Below are 14,682 nucleotides of genomic sequence, written 5' to 3' on the forward strand. Positions count from 1 at the left end.
ACTAGGTCCAGTTTTGTTTGTTTGTTTGTTTGTTTGTTTGTTTGTTTTTTGTTTTTAGGAACCACTAAACTGATGTCCAGAGTGGTTGTATCAGCTTGCAATCTTACCAGCAATGGTGGAGTGTTCCTCTTTCTCCACATCCTTGCCAGCATCTGCTTTCACCTGAGTTTTAATCTTAGCCATTCTGACTGGTGTGAGGTGGAATCTCAGGCTTGTTTTGATTTACATTTCCCTGATGACTAAGGATGTTGAACTTTTTTTTTTTTAAGGTGCTTCTGAGCCATGCCATATTCCTTAGTTGAGAATTCTTTGTTTAGCTCTATACCCCGTTTTTAATAGGGTTATTTGATTCTCTGGAGTCTACATTCTTGAGTTCTTTGTATATTTTGGATATTAACTCTCTATCAGATGTAGGATTGGTAAAGATCTTTTCCAATCTCTTGGTTGCCTTTTTGTCTCATTAACAGTGTCCTTTGCCTTACAGAAGCTTTGCAATTTTATGAGGTCCCATTTATTTATTGTTGATCTTTGAACATAAGCCATTCAGGAATTTTGCCCTGAGTCCATGTGTTTGAGGCTCTTCCCCACTTTCTCTTCTGTAAGTTTCAGTGACTCTGTTTTTATGTGGAGTTCCCTGATATAGTTAGACTTGAGCTTTGTACAAGGAAAGAAGAATGGATCAATTCACATTCTTCTACATACTAACTGCCAGTTGAGCCAGCACCATTTGCTGAAAATGCTGTCATTTTTCCACGGGTTGGTATTAGTTCCTTTGTCAAAGATCAAGTGACCATAGGTGGGTGGGTTCATTTCTGGGTCTTCAATTCTATTCCACCAATCTACGTGCCTGTTACTGTATTAATACCATGCAGTTTTTATCACAATTGCTCTGTAGTACAGCTTCAGGGATAGTTGTTCCACCAGAAGTTCTTTTATTTTTGAGAATAGTTTTTGCTATCCTCGGTTTTATATTATTCCAGATGAATTGCTCTTTCTAACACTGTGAATAATTGCATTGGAATTTTCATGGGGATTGCAGTGAATCTGTAGATTGCTTTTGGCAAGATGGCCATTTTACTATATTAATCCTGCCAATCCAGGATCATGGGAGATCTTTCCCTCATCTGAGATCTTCTTCCACTTTTTCTTCAGAGACTTGTCAGATGCATGGGATTATTTCAGTCTTCTTGTATTTGTTGAGACCTGTTCTGTGACTGATTATATGGTCAAATTTAGATAAGGTACCATGAGGTGCTGAAAGAAGGTATATCCTTTTGTTTTAAGATAAAATGTTCTATAGTTTTCTCGTAAATCTATTTGGTTCATAACTTCTGTTAGTTTCACTGTGTCTTTGCTTAGTTTCTGTTTCTATGATGTGTCCATTGATGACAGTGTGGTGTGGAAGTCTCCCACTCTTATTGTGTGGGATATGATGTGTGTTTTAAGCTTTACTAATGTTTCTTTTATGAATATGGATACCCTTGCATATGGGGCATAGATGTTCAGATGTTCATAGAGAGTTAACCTTATTAGGCTTTTTCCTTTGATGAGTATGAAGTGTCCCTCCTTAACTTTTTTTGATAACTTTAGATTAACAGTCAATTCTATTCAATGTTAGAATGGTTACTCCAGCTTATTTCTTGGAACCATTTGCTTGGAATATTGTTTTCCAGCCTTTTCCTCTCAGGTAGTGTCTGTCTTTGTCACTGAGGTGGGTTTCCTGTTTGCAGCAATATGTTGGTCCGATTTGTGCAACCAGTCTGTTAGTCTGTGTCTTTTTATTGGAGAATTGAGTCCATTGATATTAAGAGTTACTAAGGTAAAGTTATTGTTGCTTCCTGTTATTTTTGTTGTTAGGGTTGGAATTCTGTTCATGTGGCTATCTTTTTTTTAGGTTTGTTGAAAGATTACTTTCTTGCTTTTTCTAGGGCATAGTTTCCCTCCTTGTGTTGAAGTTTTCCTTTATTAACCTTTGAAGGACTGGATATGTGGAAATATATTGTGTAAATTTGTTTTTGTCATTGAATATCTGTTTTTCTCCATCTATAGTTATTGAGAGTTTTGCTGGATATAGTACCCTGGGCTGGCATTTGTGTTCTCCTAGGATCTGTATGACATCTGTCCAGGATCTTTTGGCTCCTGATCTCTTTCCTAGGTTTTCTATCTCCACATTTGTCTCCCTTTGTGATTCTTTATTGTTTCTACCTCCATGTTTAGATCCTGGATGGTTTTGTTCAATTCCTTCACCTATTTAGTTGTGTTTTCCTGCAATTCTTTAAGGGATTTTTGTGTTTCCTCTTTAAGGGTTTCTACTGGTTTACCTGTGTTCTCCTGTATTTCTTTACAGAATTTATCTCTGTCCTTCTTAAAGTCTTCGATCATCATCATCATGAGAAGTATATTCAGATCCATATCTTGCTTTTCTGTTGTGATGGTATATCCAGGACTTGTTATGGTGGGAGAATTGGGTTCTGATGATGCCAAGTAACCTTGGTTTCTGTTGCTTCTATTCTTATACTTGCTTCTCATCATCTGATTATCCCAAGTGCTCCTTGCCCTCACTACACCTGACTGGAGCCTGTCCTTCCTGTAACTCTAGTTGAGTCAGATTTCCTCAGAGTCCAGCTTTCTCTGTGATCCTGTATTTCTGTTATCCTGTGATCTTGAGATTCTGGGAATGTCAGAGTTCCTGAGAGTCAATCTTCCTCTGAGACCTTGAATTACTGGTGTGACCAAGCTCCTGGGATCCTGGGATTCTAAGATACTGTGCATGCTAGAGTGTCTCATTGGAGATTCCTCTGGTGACCATGGGATTATCTGCTGAGTTTGTGCCCAAGGTAGACTGGCACTGCTCTCCAAGTTCTTTATGAATGGCATAAAGAATTTAATATTTCTCCTGATCTTCTGAAACTACTCGAGAAAAATGTGGTAAAACAATTTAGAATGCAGGCATAAAGAATTTGTATAGGACTCAATTGCTCAGGAAATAAGACCAATAACTGGCAAATTGGACTTCATGAAATTTGGAACCACTACAGCTAAGGAAGCTGATATTACAGTGAAGAGACAGCCTATATAATTTATTAATATATTTACCAACTATATATTTTTAAATATTAATTTTTTATTCTTGGGTATTTATTTTATTTACATTTCTAATGCTATCCCAAAAGTACCCCACACCCTCCCCCACCCACTCCCACCTCTTGGCCCTGCCATTTCCCTGTACTGAGGCATATAAAGTCTGCACGACCAATGGGCCTCTTTCCACTGATGGCCAACCAGGCCATCTTCTGATACATATGCAGCTAGAGACACGAGTTCTGGGGCGGGGGGGGGGTGCGGGGAGGTACTGATTAGTTCTTATTGTTGTTCCACCTATAGGGTTGCAGATCCCCCCAGCTCCCTGGTACTTCCTTCAGCTCCTCCATTGGGGGCCCTGTGCTCCATCAAATAGCTGACTGTGAGCATCCACTTCTGTGTTTGCTAGGCCCCAGCATATTTTTTTTATTATGTATTTTCCTCAATTACATTTCCAATGCTATCCCCAAAGTCCCCCCCACACCAACCCCCCACTCCCCTACCCACCCATTCCCATTTTTTGGCCCTGGCGTTCCCCTGTACTGGGGCATATAAAGTTTGCCTGTCCAATGGGCCTCTCTTTCCAGTGATGGCCGACTAGGCCATCTTTTGATACATATGCAGCTAGAGTCAAGAGCTCCGGGGTACTGGTTAGTTCATAATGTTGCACCTACAGGGTTGCAGATCTCTTTAGATCCTTGGATACTTTCTCTAGCTCCTCCATTGGGGGCTCTGTAATCCATCCAATAGTTGACTGTGAGCATCCACGTCTGTGTTTGCTAGGCCCCAGCCTAGTCTCACAAGAGACAGCTATATTACGGTCCTTGCAACAAACACTTGCTAGTGTATGCAATGGTGTCATCGTTTGGAGGCTAATTATGGGATGGATCCCTGTATATGGCAGTCTCTAGATGGTTCATCCTTTTGTCTCAGCTCCAAACTTTGTCTCTGTAACTCCTTCCATGGGTGATTGTTTCCAATTCTAAGAAGGGGCAAAGTGTCCACACTTTGGTCTTCGTTCTTCTTCAGTTTCATGTGTTTTGCAAATTGTACCTTATATCTCGCTATACTACGTTTCCTGGCTAATATCCACTTATTAGTGAGTACATATCATTTGAGTTCTTTTGTGATTGTGTTACCTCACTCAGGATGATGCCCTCCAGGTCCAACCATTTTTATAAGAGAGTTATTAACTAAACTACATAAAGAATGAAAAGTAAACAAACAGCTCAAAAATTTTGTGCTGAGAAGTGTGGCAGAGAATATTCAAAGGAAAATACAAAAATTTAATAAACACTTTTAAAAGTGTTCAAAATGTAATACAATGGTTTCCTGACCTCTGAGTATTCCAAAAGAGAGACAAAAAAGTTCAAAGCTAACATCCATAAATGAAGTACTCTTCTTTATATGGTTTACCTCACTCTGAATAATTGTTCCAAGCTCCTACCTTTACATGAAAATTACAAAATTACATTTTTATTAGTAATGGAATAATATCCCACTGTGTAAACATACCATCATTTCATTATCTATTCATTAGTTTATAGACATCAAGGATGTTTGTGTTTGATGATTATCGAGAGTAAAGCAGCAATGAACGTGGATGAGCAAGTATCTTTGTAGCAGGGCATACAATGATTTGGGTAGATACCCAAAAGTGGTGCCACTGGATTATTTGGTTGATCTATTTTAAGATTACTGAGTTTCACATCCCTACTGATTTCCATAGGGTACTGTACCAGTTTGCACTTGCAGTAGCTTACACTTATACCAGTTGTGAATAAGCATTCCCCTTCACATCCACTTGAATATCTGTTGTCATTATGTATGTATATATATATAATTACTGAGTTAGTTGTGAAGTACTCAGCCCACAGTGGGCTATCTATTTAACAAATTTTCTTTCCAAAACTGAGAAATCATTGCAGAGGTGGGAGTGGAAAATTTATGAGCCAGAAACAGTTGTTGGCTACAAGGATATACTGGTTTCAAAACAAACAAACAAACAAACAAACAAACAAAACAAAACAAAAAACAAACAATACAAAACAATACAACCCCCAAAAAACAAATAAACAAAAAAAAACATACAATGTTTGAGAGAGTAAGCATAAGACCTGTAGAAGCTAAGGCAAAGTCACATCATGGCTTAAAGAGAGGTAAGTACTCAAGGTCCCAGCCTTGTCTAAGAAGCTAATAGCCTTAATGTTCTTCATCCGATGGATAGATAGCAGAAATGTGGCATATATGAACAAGCGAATTGTATTTAGCTGTGACACATATGAAAAGTAGAATTTTCTTTAGCTGGAAAAATTGAAAATTTGAAATATTTCAGAAAGTTAAATAGGACTGGAAAACATTACTTATCTCAAACCTAAAACATCATGTTCTTTGCTATATATGCATTCTAGCTTTTAGTCTTTGCACATGTGTATTTTTGTAAGAAAGTCTGTCTTAGTGGCCAGGAAACTACAAAAGAGTGTAGGGTCATGAGAGTGGGTTAAAAAATACTTTAAAGTAGGATGAAGCAGATAAAGTATATGTGGTATGAAAGTGGAAGGGGAATGCTGAAGGCAGAAAGTTTTAAGCAGGAATAGAAGGGACAGAGAGATGGGAAAAAGGAGTTGTTGTAGGAGGTTCAACTAAAACCAAATATATATGTCAAATTTATAAGGAAATCTAATTTTTTATAAACTAATTAAAAATAAAAATTCAGAAATCAAAATTAAAAACAGTATTAAAAGAGTTATATTGTGTGCATATATAAAACTGTTCTCAGAATCCTAAAGTAATTCAAAGGAAATTCCAGTACCAGGAGTACTGAAACTTACCTCCCTAAGTGTTGTTCAACAAAGAGGCCTGGATACCTATAATACAATATAGCCTATTGTCACATCTGTTTTTGCCTATCATAAAAAAAAATCTTCAGACTTTATTGCTGAAGACACAACATACTTTGGCTAAAGGACATAGAAGTTGTATCTGGAACCTTCTTCCATGCTGGCTAGCTATCACACTGGTAGAGGGTGCTTTATAAGCTTTTGAATTAGGATTGCCATCAAAAGTCTTTACTCATCTGTGGATGCTACGTGATACACTAAGAGCATGCTAGCAAAGAATTCCCACTGATGCAATAATAATGGCATGATTGCTATGAGGGTGATTTATTGCTTTCTGACATGACTTGAGACATATTCTTCAGTAAGGAAATCACATCTTGTACATTCAATCTACTAATAAAACCCTTGTCTATAAAGACTGTATGCCTTAGTGAGGGATATACTATTATTGTTTTGTGAAGTAAGAATGATGTATATGTCAAATGAAATATAGATTTTTACATTTATGCTCATTGATTAATGCTACTCTCAGTTTTGGTCATAGATATTTCTTTTTGCAGTTCAAATTAGATTGCTTCAAAGACTGGTTAAAGTGCAAAGAATAAGGGACTTTCAAATGTATGTTGACACATGAGACAATTATATCAATACCACTAAGACTCAACTTGTATCATGAAAGATTAAGTGTAAAGAACTAAGAGCCAGTTCATGTGGAGGAATGTTTTGATACACAATCTTCTGGTTATGAAATGGTTATTTGCACACATGAACTCAGAATACCTGTGGTTACTTATAGAAAACATATGCAATAGTTGGCTCTTGAATATTGAATAATTGATAATGGATTTAAATGCCTCCAACATGACTCATGAGCTAATGGCTTTGACTGTTAACAGTTATTGAGTTAGGAAGAGACATTTGTAACTAGGGTTAGAAGTTTAGTCTTTATACTCCCAGTGTGAGATGTTATTGCATAATTTGGGAAGATACCTTAGGGCAAGTGGAAAAGTGGTAGTTATGCCTCCTGGATGTAGAGAGATTACGAAGTTTTCACAAAAGGTAGGCATACTTCTCTTCTACAACAATTGCTCAAATTTCATATTCTGTCTGAACCTCTCCTAAAAATAAATCCAGAAAAAAATAGAATTCTATAAAATGTTTGTTTATAACTTGGCTATAAATATAACTCATACTGAAATCTTTTGTAGATTTGTTGTATTATTAATGAAAACTTTCAGTTAATGATGAGAGCACTTGACTCTTAGCTATGATGTCTGTTTTGACACAAAAGAAAACATGAAAAAGATGTTGATGTCTTAACTTTTCATTAACACGTTTGAGTTTTCTTTATGTGGCTCAATAATGAAAGAATACATAAGCTTAAATTGGCTGACAAATTTTGACTTTAGTATCTGTTTCCTCTTTATTTAACTAGCCTGGCTGGAGACTGCAATAGGTATTTTTCGTTTATGTAACACATTTAGAATGAGGTTTTCTCAATAGACTTTAAACACGTTATTCCTGGCAGGCAGAAGTAAGTATTCCTAATTGTGAACTTCTACCATATAGTTAAAATACTTGTTGAGTCAACTTATGTTGTGTGGACTCTACCTTATCCCATAGATTTTTTTTTTTTTTTTTACAATCTTTGAATGGAACTGCTCCTATAAAATTTAGGACGTAATAATTCTACTTTTTCAGAGAAGTCACTTGAATCAGAACTGATGTACAGTTTTAAAAGTGAAGAGAGGTAGAAAATCTTTCCCTGTAAAAACATACAATAAATACATTGAAATTTGGCTTCACACAGATCATGGAGCTTAAAACGTCTGATAAAACAGAAATGCCACAATGTCCCAAACCAGCATTTCTTTTTCTCAGCCAATTACTGTGAAACAATCCAAGGATAAACACTGACCAGTGAAGACTGACATCGCCCTTTCGACTTTCCAGAATCAACAAAGGAGCCAAGTCCTTATCCCAACTGGCCAGAGGAACTCTACATTCTCTACACACTGAGAAGCAAGTATGTGGCACAAAGCAATTCACGGATGCTCTAGGTGAATCGATTTCTCTCATGATGACAAAGACTCTCCTGCAAGAACCTGCCACTTTCCACATAAATTCCACAGTGCCATTCTGTAGAAATATCTTTTAAAGCAGATGTGTCACAGAGGGAATTCAGTAGATACAATTATTTACTGCCTGAAATGTTCAAGAATATGGTATTCTTGGCTGTTATGAACAATTGGACAAATGCACTTGCCATGATTTAAGTGGATAAATATAGCAATTTTCATGTAATTAACTAGGCAGAAATGTCAGCATAAGTGAAAGAAACCTTTACATGTTTCAACGTACCTCTGACTTTGAAAAGACACATATAAAACAAGGCTTAATTTCCAGTTATTGAAAAGATCATCAAGGTGCAACACAGGTTCTGAATACAGGATTGGAGGAATTCAGCTGAGATCTGGGCTTATAGTGAGTAATTTGCACGCAAACTTTGTTCCTGGTTAGTCCATGTCCTGCATTAAAGGTCCCAAAAGTTGAGCAATAAGCATCAGCATTTGAAACATAGGCTTTGGGCTATAAGTTATGATATTTGCCTTGAGAGAAGCAAATATCAAGTGGGTTTTTCAGGCTATTAGTGGAAGCCTATATGAGACCATTTGGTCATTTCTCTACTGTATACATGGTTAAACTTTGTCACTGTTAGACAGATGAAGTCACAGAGGTCAGTGACCCAACATACTGAGAAATGCTTCCAAGGAGCTTAATACCAGTATACTTAGTCTGACACTGAGAACCTTATTTATTCTTTTATTTTTATTTTTTTACCACCGTCAAAAAGGATCTTTATTATTCTTTGTGTAGCCTCACACTTGCTTGCCAGCTGCCTTTGGAGCAGGTGCTTTCTGGGCTGGGCTCTTCTGACCCTCCTGACCTTTAGCAGCAGGTGCTGCCCTCTGAGAGGACCTTATTAAAATCACCAAATATCAAGAATTATTTCATAGAGTCTTATTCTGCTAGGTGAACTTACATATCATGGTAAAAGCATTTCATTTATACTATATATGGTTTATCTACCAATATTTTATAGGCAATGAAACTATAAAAGGGGTATTTGAATTCTGGTTCAATCAGTCTTATAAGTGCTTTTTTTTGTATAGATCTAGTATTTATTTATTTATTTATTATCCCTATTTATTATCCTGTCTTTGATAATTACAAATCTTTGGGGGAATGTGTCTCTAATTTTTACTAAAATATTCTCAAAATAATATTTAGCATATACAAATAAGATATGATGGAAGGAAGATAACAGATGTAAAGAGGGAAAATAAAGATTTAAAAGCAATAGTAAAATCAACATGTATTATATCCTTACTATAAGATAGAAATGGCCCTAACTGGTTAATACTTTCTTATTTAATTCTCAGAGAAGATATAAGGTACCTTGCTCTCTTGTATACAATGAAGAAAACAGTGCTCATTGAAGGTATACTAGTTTCCTGAACAAGAGAGAGAGAGAGAGAGAGAGAGAGAGAGAGAGGGAGAGGGAGAGGGAGAGGGAGAGGGAGAGGGAGAGGGAGAGGGAGAGGGAGAGAGAGAGAGAGAGAGAGAGAGAGAGAGAGAGAGAGAGAGAGAGAAAGAGAAGCTACATTTTAAATCTGTTGTGATTAATTCAAAAGCCTCTGTGTTTATCTACAGGGCCCAGGTCTTTTCAGTAGCTTAGCTTATGTAATTCCACAAATATTTAGTAAAAGAGAGTCAAAAGGTTTTAGCAGTTAGAGACACTTTGAGGATAAATGATAAAATTTTTATCACACTCATTTTAATGCTATTGTTGTTCTTTAAGTATGTCACAGCTTGTGAGAAGAAAATGTTCCAGGCTTCAAGAAGCATCAGAAATTTGAACCAAGGATGAGAATGTCATTGGAAACATCCATCTTATTTCTCCCCTCCACTGCACATGAAAAATCTCTGATTCTTAGTTTAATGTAGAAAAGCCAGCTGTCTCACAGCCCCTGAACATATGGAAGCTAAGATATGCCAATACAAAGAACTATACATTAGTCCTAATACAGATATATGTGCAAAAGCATTTTAACAGCCTAAATCAGTCTGGAAGTCCAGACTGGTTCCATTGTTACAGAAATGTATTCATGAACTCAGAAGAAAAATAACAGGAACTAAGGCTGGCCCACAGTAATGTAGTTTCCTCATGAGGATTTTTATATGGTTTTGTTGTATTTGAAAGAATAGTTGTAAATCTGAAAGATAGTCTAAACTTATCTAGTGTTTTTATCTCAAATCCAATGATCTTCCTTGCTGATTTTCAACATTACATGAAATGATAGTTAAATTAAATTTACATATATTTCTCTACCAATAAACTTACTTAAGGCATTTAATTTATAATGAAAAGATTTGGGGTTAGTTCTTTTCATTATGTCAAAATAAATATTTTATATCAGTAGATCATGAAATTACAAATTAAAAATCATCGAAGAGGAAGATACTAATCTAAATACAAATATTTTTAATGCTTCTTTCTCTTTCTGAATGAATGTTTTTGCCCTATGCCTAAATACTATGGAGGTCAGAATGTCACATCTGATCTTACAGAACTAGAGTTACAAATAGTTGCTGTTGGCATCAGAAGTGACCTACTGTCTCTAAATCCAATGATGATGTCAACTCTAGATGACAGGGACCCCCATGTCTGTTGCCATAGCAACTGCCACACATTCCCAGCATTCGCCTCACCTGCCCATGCCTTATCTGTGGGAGGTGGTGCATGTGATTACAGAATGGCCTGAAAAAAGGCACAGTCCCCCTCCTGACCCCACATCCCTCTTTTCTTCTTCTTTGTTGCTTTCCTTCATCATTTTTTCTTCCCTCCTTTTTGCCCAATAAACCCTCTTCTCCAGGAGCTGTCCTGGCCTGGTATGATCTGTCCAGATTTGAGCCACCATTTTAACACAACAGTTGAGTTACTATGCAAGTACTGGAAACCAAAGCCAGGTCATCTGCAATAGCATCAGGTGTTCTTAACCACTGAGTCATATATCAAACACCATAAAAATGTTATTTCATAGCTGAGATGTACAAACAAATTCAAGTATTTAGGTAAGATTTTAAAAATCTGAATTATTTCTCCAGGACTTGTCAGAAAAGATAAAACTATAAAAGTTAAATATGTACTCATCTGGCTTAAATATGGCTTAATTCACATAAGATTATGGGTCTTTTGGCTAAGGAGTACATTTATTTCATCTGAGAATACTTTATATTGTGGATGTTATGGGTCCTTTTATAAATGCATTTACAGTTTTTAAAATTTTCATCTGTGCATTTACTGTTTGAAAATAACATAATATATATTTCTAGATATTTTTCTTAAAGAACTGAGCGCACATTCACATAATGAATTTTTAGTACATAGCACCTTTGTTCATAATAGCTATACATGCCTTTAATCTGATAAATGAATAATTTTTTTCTTCTAGCATACTACTAACAAGAGAAAACAACTCATGTATTATTGTGTTCAGTGAGGGAAGAACGGTACAAAAATATGACTCTAAAACATGATTTTATAAAAGGACAAATCTTAGGACAAAAAGTTCATCAGTATTTGCCAAAGGGTGGATTGAGGGAAGAGACCAAACATGTATGTAGGAAGTTTCAAGAAATGGTTGATATACGGATTATTGTGATACATTCATGATTGCATGAATTTATCAGTTTTTCACACTACTTGGATTAAAATTATGATTTTACTCTATGTAAATTATCCCTCAATTAATCTGCCTTCAGTAAGAGAAATCAAAAGATTATATACCTAATACAGCCTAAAACTATGATGATCTTTGGGCCCATGAAACTGCTTTTACTTATGTGTTTTAAAACTGATCTCTGTGTTGAAATCCCCCCGTTTATTCATGAAATCCCTTTAAAATGTTTCATTCTAATAGATCGTAGATAATGAGGTTATGTTGGCTATTTTATTCATAATGTCTACAAATGGGAAAATTGAAAGTTTTGCCTTCATGAAAAGATAAGTGGTATACATCTCCTGTATACACACTCACAAATTCAAGAGATTTTAACAGAATCTTGTAAAACTGTGTTCACTTGACATTTAGATATGTAATGTATCATAGTACATTTGAAAACTAAGTGCATTGCCTTCTAATCAATATGAGGTTATTAAGACCTTGTAAAATGGGAGGAATCAATTTTACAGTTCACTAGGTCATTCTCATCTTTCCTTCAAGTAATACTTGTTCATTTGTATTTTGTAAAGAGACATGATACTCAACCACTGCAGGAAAAGATTTTACATTTTTACCCTTTGATCAAAAGTGCAAACTACAGATAGAGATTATTACTGCAAAGAAATATTCACTGTCAGTATTAGGAGGCTGATGTGGTACCCTGGCCTTACAAAAAATTTCATGCAGAGAGTGATATAGAGAGTATCTGTTTGTGTGTTTGCTACAATGGAAAATGTAGGCATCTCTATGAGAACTGCACTTTCAGTAGCCTCTGGACTTTATCAAGGGCTGTTATTCTGGGAGGCCCTTAACTGATTAGAATGAAGAGAGAAAGTGTTATAAGAGGTAGCAAAGGCTAGAAACATGGTGTTCCAAGTTCTTGAGGCAGGGAAATTTTTCTCATTTTCAAAGTTCCACACTGCAACATAAAGCCATAGTCAAAGAGCAAGAGCAAGCTTTCTTGCTCTGGTTTTTTACTGTCTGCCTTTTTGTTAATCTACTCAAGGAAGACAGACTAGGAAATGGGTGAAGATTCAGGAAAGAATAAGACACTAGCACCATGTGTACAATTGGTGTGCTTATTTTTCTCCAAAATAGACTTTTATGTACATACTTAATACATATGGCTTAACAATTAATACAAATTAATTAATTCAAGTGGCTTAACAATAAACAATTAACTGAGTCACTGTGTCTTATTATTTACATTGGTCTACAAGCTACCATTGTTTATCATCAGTGCACTCCATTCTGAGGAATTATTATTATTTCTTCATATACTGTCACTCTTAAACATGACCATCATTAGATTCTCTTTTGTTGTCAGTCTTGCAATGATTAGGAAGCAAGGCACTAAGATAACAAATCTAGGTCTGAATCCTTGACCATTGGTAATTATATAGCCAAGTAACTCTTCTGGTAAGAAGAGTGTGACAGAGCAGAACAGCTCACATTCTGAGATCCAAAGTGCAGAGGAATAGGAAGCTCACATTATGGTGGACAAAATACAGAGCAGGCTGATAGGAGAAGACCAAGATAAACAAAGTCCTCCCAAAACTCCACAAAAATGTGACTTTCTCCAAGGAGGCCTGAACTTATACTGTTCCAATACCTCTTAAATTCTAATCAAGTTTTTTCATTCATCACTAGATTAAAAGACACATTATCTCAGACCTCAGACCTCTAGTGACCTGAATGTACCTAGAGAGAGACTCAAGGACAAAAGTGGAGGTTTGTTCTATTAATCTCTTGCTTTCTTTCTTAATCTTATCTGGTGAACAATCAAAATTAGCTATTACATTAAGCTTTGCTGGTCATGTACATATATGTTATAGTTAAGGTCATTTTAAAATTTTCTGTTGTGGTTTGAATGAGATCACCTATACAATGTTTAACACTAGAAAAAATGCTAGGGTAGATACATAGGATAAAATTGTTTGTATAAAACTGTATGCCAATCAACCTCTGACATGATATTAAGCCAAAAAAAAATGCAAACAGTACCTGTTACTACCTGTGTGGGCAAATCTTTCTGAAAGCAAATTAAACCTTTGAGGAGAGTGTGAACTCAAAATAGAATGAAATCATCTGTGCAACAGGTTGGGAGGGTGATGGGTAAGTTATTTAAAAGGCTATTCCAATGAAGTTTGCTCACAGAGTAATTAGGACTAAAATATTCTTGCCTTTCAACCATTCTCAACCATTCTGGCTCAACCCACACCATTTATCTATCACCCAGTTAAATAGAACAATTGTTGACAACACTTCTGACCAAGTCCAGTTCTATATATTCTAGGAAAACCTTTTGGCAAATTATTGTCTGCTCTGATGGAATTATATGTTTGTTCTTGGTTTGTCAATTTTAGAAAATAGTAGCCCTGCTATGGTGACAAGTGTTTGCAATCCCAACACTCAGACGGCAGAAGTCTTAGATACCTGAGACCCTGCTATAGGAAAACAAAACAAAACAAAACAAAACAAAACATTAGAGCATTTTATAAATCATTTAGTTAAGGCACACATTAGGTACTTGGCCCATTTATTCAATTGATCACCCAAATAATTTCTCATGACCTAAGTATAGTCTACTGTGTTTCCAGGATGAGTTACTCAGTGAATCAGAAAACAAATAGTTCTACCTGAAGACTCAACTATACTACTTCTGGGCATATACCCAAAAGATGATCCAATATAGAAAAAGGACATATATGCTCCACTATGTTTATATCAGCCTTATTTATAATAGGCAAAAGTCCCTCAACAGAAAATGTGGTACATTTACACAATGGAGTACTACTCAAATATAAAAAATGACTTCATGAAATTCAAAGGCAAATAGATGCATCTAGGAAATAACTTCCTGAATGAGGTAACCCAGATATAAAAAAGAACACACATGGTGTATACTCACTGATAAGTGGATATTAGCCCAAAAGCTTGGAATACCCAAGATACAACCCACAAAGCATATGGAG

The sequence above is a fragment of the Mus musculus genome, chromosome X (assembly GCF_000001635.26).
Source record: "Mus musculus strain C57BL/6J chromosome X, GRCm38.p6 C57BL/6J".
NCBI lineage: Eukaryota > Metazoa > Chordata > Mammalia > Rodentia > Muridae > Mus > Mus musculus.